Source organism: Zeus faber, assembly GCF_960531495.2.
Source record: "Zeus faber genome assembly, chromosome: 5".
NCBI lineage: Eukaryota > Metazoa > Chordata > Actinopteri > Zeiformes > Zeidae > Zeus > Zeus faber.
Genome location: NC_137192.1, coordinates 32,152,314 through 32,163,357, shown reverse-complemented (window position 1 = coordinate 32,163,357; position 11,044 = coordinate 32,152,314).

Genomic DNA, 11,044 nt, shown 5'->3' with positions numbered 1-11,044 from the left:
ATTGACTCGCTTTGCCTCGTGCCAAAGGTGAAGCATCATATCGGTGACACTGGGAACCGGGCGCTATTATGCCGTTCCCTCCCACTGCTCCGAGCATCCTGCCTCCGCCGTGGAAGCCGAGCGATGCCTCCCGGTCCCCAAGGCAGAGCCTGGTTCCATTTGGTATTTAAATGGGTCAAACTGGTGTGATTTATTCATGCCCCGGGTCTTAAGTGCTGCCCCGTCTGACAGGCCTGATGATCCGGGCGCTCAGCTGGCAGCCCCGCCGCTCTTCCTCCCTTCACCTGCCATGATACACGGCCGTAGCCACATCGCAGCGCCGCGGCTTCCTCCCGTGACTGGCTTTCCACAAACACACGGGAGCATTTTTTAATATGCTAGTGATTTAAAATGGGTGTCATACTGCCCAAATATCCCCGAAAACGTAATGATACTACGCTACACATTACCAATTATCCAGTCAACAGTCATATACAATCGAAATAATTCAAAAAGACGTGTTATAGTTGTCAGTAATTGACAGACGTATACGCAGTAAATATGAATAATATAAAGCTGAAAAACACATCTATTACATTCCCGCTCTTCTGATCTGAGAGGGAGACGAGGAGAGGGAATATTAATAGAAGCTCTGATGTGTAGAGCCAGCCACTTCTGTCAAGATGCTGGCTCTCTGTTCCAACCAAATCAATTCTGACTGCGCTCCTTATGTACGAGCCAATACAAAATATACCCATCCTGCAAGCTGGCTGCCTGGTTCTTATTTCCACTGTGTGTGACATACGCGCGGTAGGATGGACTAGGTAGGATGGACTAGGTAGGATGGACAAAGTGTATTTTGTACACTTCGGGCGCTCCGACACGAATGCCGTCATGTGTTTCATTTTTATTTCCTGACATGTAATGGGATGACATCAGATGGTTTATTAGGACGCAAAGTCGTCGTCCCATCCCTCCCTTTGAAAAGCGCCGTATATCAGTGTTGCACTTACACCTGCATCAACGGGCAGAGAGAGAGAGAGAGAGAGAGAGAGAGAGAGAGAGAGAGAGATAAATGGCTTTTTTCCCACTATCCAAACAAATAAAATCCTCTGAAGCTTTCAAGAGAATCATCCTCTCTCTCTCTCTCTCCCTCTCTCTCCCTCTCCCTCTCTCTCTCTCTCTCCCTCTCTCTCTCTCTCCCTCTCTCTCTCCCTCTCTCTCCCTCTCTCTCCCTCTCTCTCTATTTCTCTTAGACGTACAAGTCTGCAATGCGTTTCTTCTCCCACGAGAGATGTATTTCACAACAAGAGGGAGAAGGAGAAACGTTGCATGACAGCCAGGGTTCATGAAGGTTTTACCCATGATCCTCTGCTGCAGTGGAAAGTAAAGACAAAGAAGAAGAGGAATCCCCAAAGAGTTCCATAGATAGCTGGTTGCTGATTGCCTTTCTGATACACCCATAGTGTAACCCTGTAGGTGTTTTTAGTTCAACTCAGCCTGGAAACAGATGACAAAAATATATATTTTTTTGATTTCATAAAAACAACATCCTTTACAAACAACATTAACATAAATAACAATAAAGATAATCGGTAAATGCAAATCAGAACCACAAAATCAGAGTGTACGAAATAGGATTTCACGTGTAAATCCTACAACAGCTTTTGCTGTAACATCATTGACATCTGCATCCGTGTATACAGTAACAAAGGGCTCATGTGCCGGCCGTATAAAGAAGGTCGGTTGTATGAACACGATTCTACGTCCTAACATTCAACGTCTAGTCAAGTCCACATTCACAACTCGCCAATGTCTAATGTCGCCACCGGTTTAAAAGACGCTTTGAGAACTTTGAAAGACACCAAGCAAATCCACCAACAAATGGGGTGAAATCGAGTCGCCCTTCATTTGTCAGTGACGACAGCGACCACAATGATTGCATTTAGTGCAGTAGGAAAACATCCCATCATACCACGATCCACCAAAGGTTCGTGTCCCGAAGACACAGCAGATTCCGATGAGGGCACTGGGCCCTCATTGACGCAGTCCTCCAGGCCTGGGAAATTCCCAGTAATCAGACTCATAATGCAGCGCCTCAGCAGGCTCGTTTGTTCCGTTTGTGACACAGCGGACCAGATGGTCCCCAAAGACCAGCCCTCGTCCATATTCATGAGGCGGGGTTTGACCCCGCCACTTCTGCGCGGCTGAACTCTGACCCGGGCTATTTAGGCTTTCAATGGGATATGTAAACGGGCCTGAGGGAGAAGTATCACAGGCAGAACAGCAACCCCCCCCCCCCAATCGCAGTCCACGCCCGGGTGCCTGACCTCTCGGCACTGAAGGTATGAGAAGGCGGTGGCGACCCCGGTCTCGGCCGGGCCCTCAGCCGGGTTCCCAGGCTCCGACGGGCGCTCTCCCGAATTGAACATCTGTCCCAAACCCAGGAGGGAGGCGGAGAGTGTTCAACGCTGCGGGATGGATCGTGCACGGAGGCGCAGACAAAGCCGCGGGGAAGAGACTAAAGATGCCAAAATTGGTGCAGAGTGTGTCAATGAACTGTGAACCCCCCCTGTCCCCGTCTGGGATGTTTTGGGTGAGCACACACACACACACACACACACACACACCACATTGGAGAAACAGATTTTGGTGTGTCCGTATCATTTTGGACAGGTGATATCCTCCACAAGAGGGCTTTACAGAAGGAGATCTTTGGCCTTGACCAGAAGTGCTTTGTTTCAAAAGATAAACAGATGAATCCACACATTGATGGAACAAATTTCGACAGGATCTCGAGGGAGATACCACTCAAAATATAGTTGTAACTAAAAAGTGCAGACTACACCTGGGGGCACATTTCATATTTGGAAACTGAGTGAAAGCCCTGAATTAAAATTAATTGTAGGTTTTGATAAGGTAATTGATGTGAATATTTGCACTTTAAAGACAGTTCCTTCCTAAAACAATAGATGGGTGGTGCCCCCATTACGCACGGTGCTTGTTCCCTTCCGTAAGTAAATGAAGTCAAATAAAATAAACTACATCTAAAATAAAAACACACTGTATGGCACGCCGATCGCGGGCGCCCAATTTCTGGCGCGCCGTGGACACAGTCGGTGCCGTCAGAGATGGTATTGGCGGCCAACCATGTGGCCAATAGGAAGAGCCGGCCCTGCGGGGGGCTATTTCAGATCGGGGGGGGGAACACGGCTGAAGGCCCGGACGCCAACCCTTTACGACGCCCCTGCTTCACGGCGTACATAGTGATTTATTTTGCATGGTTTGCCTGGTTTCTTACAGCTACTGTACCTAAAAGGCCCAATCTGTGGTTTGAAAACAGCCCCCCCCCAGGCAGCCCCCAGGTCCCGCCTGGGGTGTGGCAGGGGAGGGCTCGCAGAGACCAGGTTCGCCAGAGAGCAAAGTGCCAACCGAGCGGAGTGGCGCACGGCAAATATTGTTGCTGCGCTGTTGAAAAGTGGAGGCTGTTGAAGGCGGTAAAAGAGTTCAGGAGTGATCCCGATCCGGCGGCAGTGAGTCACGCCGAGTGACATGGTGAGAAACGTGAGTGGTAAAGCTCAGCGTTTGTGCGGACCCCACCGCTGCACGGGTCGAAGCAATTCCAGATGGGATGTTTAACTTCACCTCCAGGTGCTGTTCATCTCAGTAGGTGGCATCCCCGATAAAACATGTGCTGCTTCTGCCCGTGCATCCTCTCCCAGTGACACCAGTAGGATTCCAGCCACTGAAGTCCCAGACTGGCTCTCCATCAGATGGACAAAATGCTTCGTTCCAAGGCAGAGTCAAAGCTCAGCTCAGCTCTGTTCAAATGACTGTGGGAGGAAAAAAAACAAAACAAATTGGAGTCTATTTCTATTTTTGGATCAAATGCAAAACCAGGAATCAGATCAAACAAAATAATAGGATTAAAAAAAAAAAAAAAAGATCAACCAACTTTATTTCTCTTTTAATTGGAGTTTGTTTTTTTCTGTTTTTTTTTTTTTTGCACGTTCACTACGGCAGCGTTCCCACGGGGAGACCATTTATCTTGTCCCAAGGAAGAAATGCATCCACTGTCTTAATTTCCCAAATTGGTTTTAGCGGGTGGTGTAATACTGAGTGACTTCTGCCTGGAGCCGCTGCAGTGGCAGGAGTTTGAGCACACCGATTCTTTATTACTGATTTTATCTGCTGCTTGTTTGACCACAGTCATTTACAGGAGCTGTGTGACTGGCTGCATCGTGGAGAGCGGCCAAAGTAGAGATAACGCCGCACATCCATCTAACTAATTGGCTTTACATTGCAGACGGAGGACCAAAAAAAACGGCATCTGTCCTCTTCTTCGAGGCCCATACGCAAGTCTAGATTTATACCCCATTTTCCAATTAAAACTTAAGTGCATAATTTCATTTACGAAACGGAATTTAGTCTGCAACGCTCCGTTAATACACTGCCATAACGAAGATCTCTCGCTACGATAACTCACGGTGGAAGAGGGCCGGGTTGTGAAGAAGCACCCGGTGAAAAGGTGTCACAAAAGAAGTTCCGCCCCAAAAAGGTCGACAGCGTTTCCCGTTCAGAGTCAGAGATGATCCTGGAATATTTTGTTTCAGCCATGTAACACGCAACGATTATGTGCGGGATAGCAGCTAATTATCTGTTTATTCATGATGCAGGTCCTCTGGGTTGCACTCCGCCAGAGCTGCGACGTTCGATGGGCTTGCACAGCCGGGCGGGGCGGGTCGGCCCCTACATCGCCGACACAAACAAAGCGTCCCCGAGGAAATGTCCCACACGGCGTTGACACGCTGTCTCTCGACGCGGAGCAGACAGCCCCATCCCCCCGTCACACCGCCCCCCCCCCCCACCGCCTCCATGGAAACATGTCGCCGCTTCCGCTGTTCCGCCGTCGCCAGGCAGAGTCCGGGAGGCGGGCGGTGGGGGGTCGGGGCGGGGAGGGTCTGTTTTTAAGCGGGGGTTGTCGGCAGCGTTGTCATGCGTGTAACAGAGAGGACACACGTGTTCTCTGCATGACATCGTTATCTGATGCTGAGTTAGCGTCTGTCGTCTCTCACGCTGCCTCCCCACCCCGACGCGCAAGAGACACATTAGGGAACCTGCGCGTCATGGCGGTGGAGGGAAGGACCCGAAACTATCTATTTCCGCGCAGAACGTCATGATTCAGCCAAAATAAACGGCCGCTAACAACCGCCCCGCGTCTCCTCCCCGTTCTGCTGAGTGCTCAAACACCGCCTCCGGCTGCTGTGTTCGGGCACGGCTCCTGACAAACCTGCTGATGCGGCGCACCCCGGTGTTTCACCCTCAATGCGCGGCCAGAAAGGTACAAAGTACAATTAAACCACAGGCAGGGAAATTGGAGTTTTCTCCGTCGACCGCCGTTCCTGGGGGTCTGACGCTCCACGGTGTCAAGGGCTCCCTTCCAGAGGGCTCTTAAGCTGATCTTAAAATAGGACATTTTTGATTAAAGCACCTTCTCCGCAGATTGCGGCTCACGGCTCGCCGATGGAAGGAGGACTTGTGTGTGTGTGTGCGTGCGTGCGCACACGGCTGCCCCTCTTGCCTCTTTACTCATCGGTGGGAATGGAGAAGACTGGGGAGAAGGTTAGGGGGCCCCACGGAGCTAATGAACGATTCCCAGAGCTGTAGGAACAAGAGACGCCGCATTAGCCCCGTAATGGAGTGCCCAGAGAGAGGTCAAACTGAGGGTAACTTCATTGAGAGAATCAAAAATCAAAAGGCCACGCATTGGATCGGGCTGTGTCTCAGTAGTCTCATACTGGTATTGACCAGGTTGTGTTTTGTTTTTGGAAGAAGGTGGTTCAATACCTGTTGGGGGCGCATTATTTATCCCCAAGCCCCAAATCCAATATGGCCACAAATACATTTTGTACTTTATTGGTATCTCCAGAGTTGGGTTATTATCAGTGAAATGGCAATAAAACTCATTAGGGACAATTAATGTCTCTTTTGTTGCGCAATCTTTCATCCCCCTAAACACGCCGGTGTGGTTCCATTACTCACGGCGGGGTGTGGGCGCATGCATTCTTTGTAATTTATTGGCCGGGGACTTTTCATTGTCCGGCGTGAGGAAGCGCACATTAATCTGCATCACACCGACGCAGCGACCTGTGAACTCACGGAGGGAAGCCCCCGCGCAAACGGGATAGAGGGCCGCCGGTCGCAGAATGCGCTTCGTTTCGAGTGCTCCGCCCAACGTGTGCATCAGATGATCAGCACCTCAAGGTTGACTGACGTGACAGTCACACATGTATTAACACACGGGCGCACGAGCACACGCGCGCACACACAGATTAGTATTCGTTTAATGAGCGATGGACCTGTCTGTCCGTCATCTGGTTGTTCTATGATGATTGATTGGTTCCACTCGGTGACTCCAAACCATCAGTCAGGGGGGGCAGGAGAAACTCCATTCATCAATATTCATTTTCGCTCATCTATATTCATCATCCATATTCATCAGCGCCTACGAGGAGCCAAACCGCTAGCTGTGTTGGTGTTTCTCATAGATCGTCGTTTGAGATACGCCGGCTGGAGGGCCGCACTGCACGCGGCAGCTCTTACGACTCGCACGGCGGACGCGGCCGGATTCCTCTTTTCCCCTTTTAACCCCGGCGCTTTTTATTACGATTGAGATTGCGATCATGATTCAGAAAGTCGGACACTTTCTCTGTTTGGGCTCAGGCGTTTTCGGTTCCATTCCCATTGTGTGATGTTGCAAATGCATGCAGCAATTAAGCAATCCATTTCTCAACAACAAAAAAAAGAATAGTTATGGTAAAAAAAATAATAATACATAAATAGGGTAATGCAGGACCAGAATGCATCGTTCTGATTGTAGCTTTTTTTTTTTTTTTTTTTTTAACATCTACCATCTTTTCTGCTTTTATTTTTCACTCACAAGATGTAAACTACTCAGCTTTTAAGAGGCTGGAAGGTGTATTTCCCTAATTTCACAGGAGACTGGCTTGCTGCTCCCATCCGCAGCCGTGCATTGAGCGAACACAGCTGGCAAGCAGCCTGTTAATATCTCTCTACTGGACCCACAGGGATGAAATTGGTATTGATCTTCTCCTCTGAATGTCAGTCAAATGAATGAATTTCCCAAAAAGCAAGACTGTCTGAATCCTATGAAACAGTCAAGGAACCATTTTGAATGAAAACAATTATACCGTGACATTATGATACCAATTACACCCTGTTTTATACACCCAAAGCACTTGCTGCATGCATCATAGCAGACACACACACACGCACACGCACACGCACGCACACACACACACACACACACACACACACACACACACACACACACAGTATAATTTATATCGCACCCGTGGCTGCGATGCTCATTGATCTTATGAAGAATTTTCGACGTGATAAACACTGCCCCCCGGTGCCCTGTAACACAGATTTTGCGGGTGGAGGGTTGGAGTAGGGGTGGAGGAGGGTTGGAGTAGGGTGGAGGAGTGTTGGAGTAGGGGCGGAGGAGGGTTGGAGTAGGGGCGGAGGAGGGTCGGAGTAGGGGTGTAGGAGGGGTGTAGGAGGGGTGTAGGAGGGGTTAATCCGCATTCCAGCAGAGACAATGCGGGAGTGTGTGTTCCTCCTCGTTCATTATCAGGGAGCAGGACTAATGGACTCGTCTGCCTCTGATTGATCACAGCACCACGGCCGAGTGGGAGAAAAAAGAGCCGGAGAGAAAGTGGAGCGATCGCCCCGTTCATCCCTCCTTCAGGGGAAGGAGTTTCCTCGTCAGACGGCTTCTTTCCTCTCCCTCCTCTCTATCTCCCCACGTCCTTCTCCCTTGCTCCTCTAACCTCTCCTTACCTTTCTCCTCTCCTGTACCCTTCTTCTCCTCCTCTACCCTCCCCTCCTCTCCTTCATTCTCCTCTCCTCTCCATTCCTCTCATTTGCGCTCCATCCCCAGCTCCTCTCCTCTCTTCCGTCCTCCATTCTCCTCTCCCTCTCCAGCTCATTGTACCTTTCCTCTCTCCTCTCCTCTCCCTTCTCTTCCTCCCGCCTCTCTCCCCAGCTCCTCTCGGCTCTCTCTCCCTCTCCTGTCCTCCCCTCTGCTCACATCTACTCTCTCATCTCCCCTCCCTTCCTCCCCCTCCTCCCCTACACCACCCCAGTGTCCGGCTACAGAGTTCATTTTCTCCCCAATCAGCTCCTAATTGGCTGCTTCACGCTGTGAGGCGGCGAGCGGCTCTCACCTCGCTGCAAACACAACACGCTGCCAATCTCCCAGCAGCCGACGCGTGTAGCAGAGGACAGGAAGAACTGCACCTTGCTTGTTAAGAAATGCTCCATTCTACCTCCCTCCCTCCCTCTCTCCCTTCCTCTCTCTCTCTCTCTCTCTCTCTCTCTCCCTCTCTCTCTCTCTCTCTCTCTCTCTCTCTCTCTCTCTCTCTCCTCTCTCTCTCCCTCTCTCTCTCTTTCTCTCTCGCTCTCGCTCTCTCCCTCCATCAATATCTTCCTCGATCAAAACGCTCGCCACGGTATCTCACCCATTTGATGTGAGCATGTGTCCAGAATAACGGAGCATGTTGACGGACAGGCTTAACAGGGTAGTTTGTGTGTGTGTGTGTGTGTGTGTGTGTGTGTGTGTGTGTGTGTGTGCGCCTGCCTGTGTGTGTGCGTGTGTGTGCGTGTGTGTGCGTGCTGGCGTGGGTGTGTGCGTGTGCGTGTGCATGTGTGTGTGTGTGTGTGTGTGCGCGCGTGCATGTGTGTGTGTGTGTGTGTGTATGCAGGGGGTAGAGGCTGAGTAAGGAAAAATAGAGGTCATATTTCATCATCATAGTCGAGCGGTATCTCCATGTGTTTGTGGGCTTTGGGGTTTTTCCAGCTCCGTGTGATAACTCATTAGGTCTGAATTGTTCCCTTCTCTCTAAACGCTCCTCGTCTGCGGACTTAGCGGCCGTGATCAGCGGAAAATTGAGCCGGGCTCGACAGGCACCAAGAGACGAATCCCTGGCGGCCGGTGGGGGGGGGGGGGGGACCACACCGCCAGGGGCCACGCTCCGGCGTGGGCCGGCCGCTGAGCAGGCAAACGCCGGGCTGCTCGTTCTGCCTGAGTAATAAGTGGCAGGGGTGAGAGCCGTGATAAATCACAGCGTCGGAAGCAGCAGGAAGTTCCTGGTCTGGCCCTGCGCAGCGCCTAAAACGCAACTTGGTACCATCTGTGCGGAAAAACACCAGTTATTCATCCACTGTTTCGAACGGGCAACGTCGTACACAAACTCGCACACCGTCACGTGCGGGTGCAGCTTTCTTTTTTTAAGCCGTTATTTCACACGGTGTGTCGATTACGCACATTTGAGTATTTTTCGTATTTTTCGAGCTTATTGTGCATGATTACCGGGTGTCATGACATTTCATGTATGACTGTATGTGTATGTATGTGACAAATAATCTCTTGAACTTGAACTTGAACTTGAACCTCAAGATACTCAAGCCTGGCTCTGTGCAGTATTACTCAGTTTGCATATTTTTACCTCAAATCTGTGTATGCGAATAGTCAAGCATGTTTTGCACCAGCATGGCCTTTGTGTCTGTGAAACTGAATGATAATATCTAGGTGAGGGCCTGTACTGGACTCAACAAGGTAATTTAATCCTCAATAGTAAAAAGACCACCTACACTAAACACTTGACAACTATCTGAGAAGTAAACAGACAATAAATAAAATTGAGTTTAAATCCCTTTTTTTGCTACGTTTTCTTTCCCGTTCAAACTAATCATTAAGCTCTGCAGTTACACATTATTACAAGACAGAGAACACAAATCCCAATTCACATCCTCTCCTCACATTTACTTTCATTATGTAAAAAAAAAAAAAAACCCAAAAAAGCAGAATCTTATTCTGGCCCGGGCGAAAGGAAATTGGCGCCGCTTCCTCAGCCTGTTTTTTTAGAGCCTTCCCTTCTATTAGTCCTTGTTTTCTTTGCGGCGGGAGAATCTGATTAAAAACACAATCAGCACTGCAGCAGGCACAGTGCCTTCCAATGAGAACATAATGGGAGTTTAACATGCATTATCTCTGGCAGAGATTTAATAAGACTTTACATGTATTATCTCAAAGTGAATTTTAATAGCGGCTTTCAGAGCCACGTGATAGTGGAGTCCCATCCGCCCCCTCCTGCCGTGTCCCCGTCAGTGTGGACCGCAGCAGCAGGAAAGGTGAGGAGGTGATTTTGGAGGGTTTTAACATCTAATGCACAAAAACAACACTGTATTAATCATATGCATACTCAAGCTGTGCATGTTTGTCGGTCTGGGATGCCTGTCGGTTAGTTGGTTGCCTTTATGCCATTGTTACTGTTTCATTAAAGGAAATATCCTTTTTTTTTTTATCATAACTTTATTTTATTTTTTTCATAGTGCTAACAATAATCAGTGCAATGGGGATGTCTTCTAATGCCAGTCACTCAGGTTGACTCCCAATGATCGAAAAAGGAGTTTTGATTTAATTTGAGGGAAAGGCAGTACGCTCTGGGAGCGTTTCTAAAAAGTAAAGTATTGTGATTGTATATTGTGTATTGATGATGAATGAAAGTCAATGCGACTCATTGCAGGGTTCACATGTCAATCAAATCATTCTCATGAAACCTCCAGGTCACTTCCACGCTGAAAACATAACGAAATAACAAAACGGAATTATTTCATTTTCTTCTTATCCCACATCCCAGATTGTCTCATCGCAGGTCCCACGGGTGACTCTGGAGGTTCAGGTGCCGTGACAGCGACAAAGAGCCAACCAATAAGACGGACAGATCACATCCCCCCAGATCTCACTTATATAACCGAAATATACAAACCTGAGTTACTTACGATGTAAAAGGGATTATTTTTCAGTGTAAGTTACCACTGTTAGATATTCTATACAATCACTGCTGCATTATTGACATCCACTGGGAGGGAAAGCTGCTGCTGATGTACAGTGTTGGTTAAAACAGCCATGTGCTGGCGACATGTGACCACATGACCCCTCGAGTGAAGAGCACGACCCATTATCCTGGAAAAAATT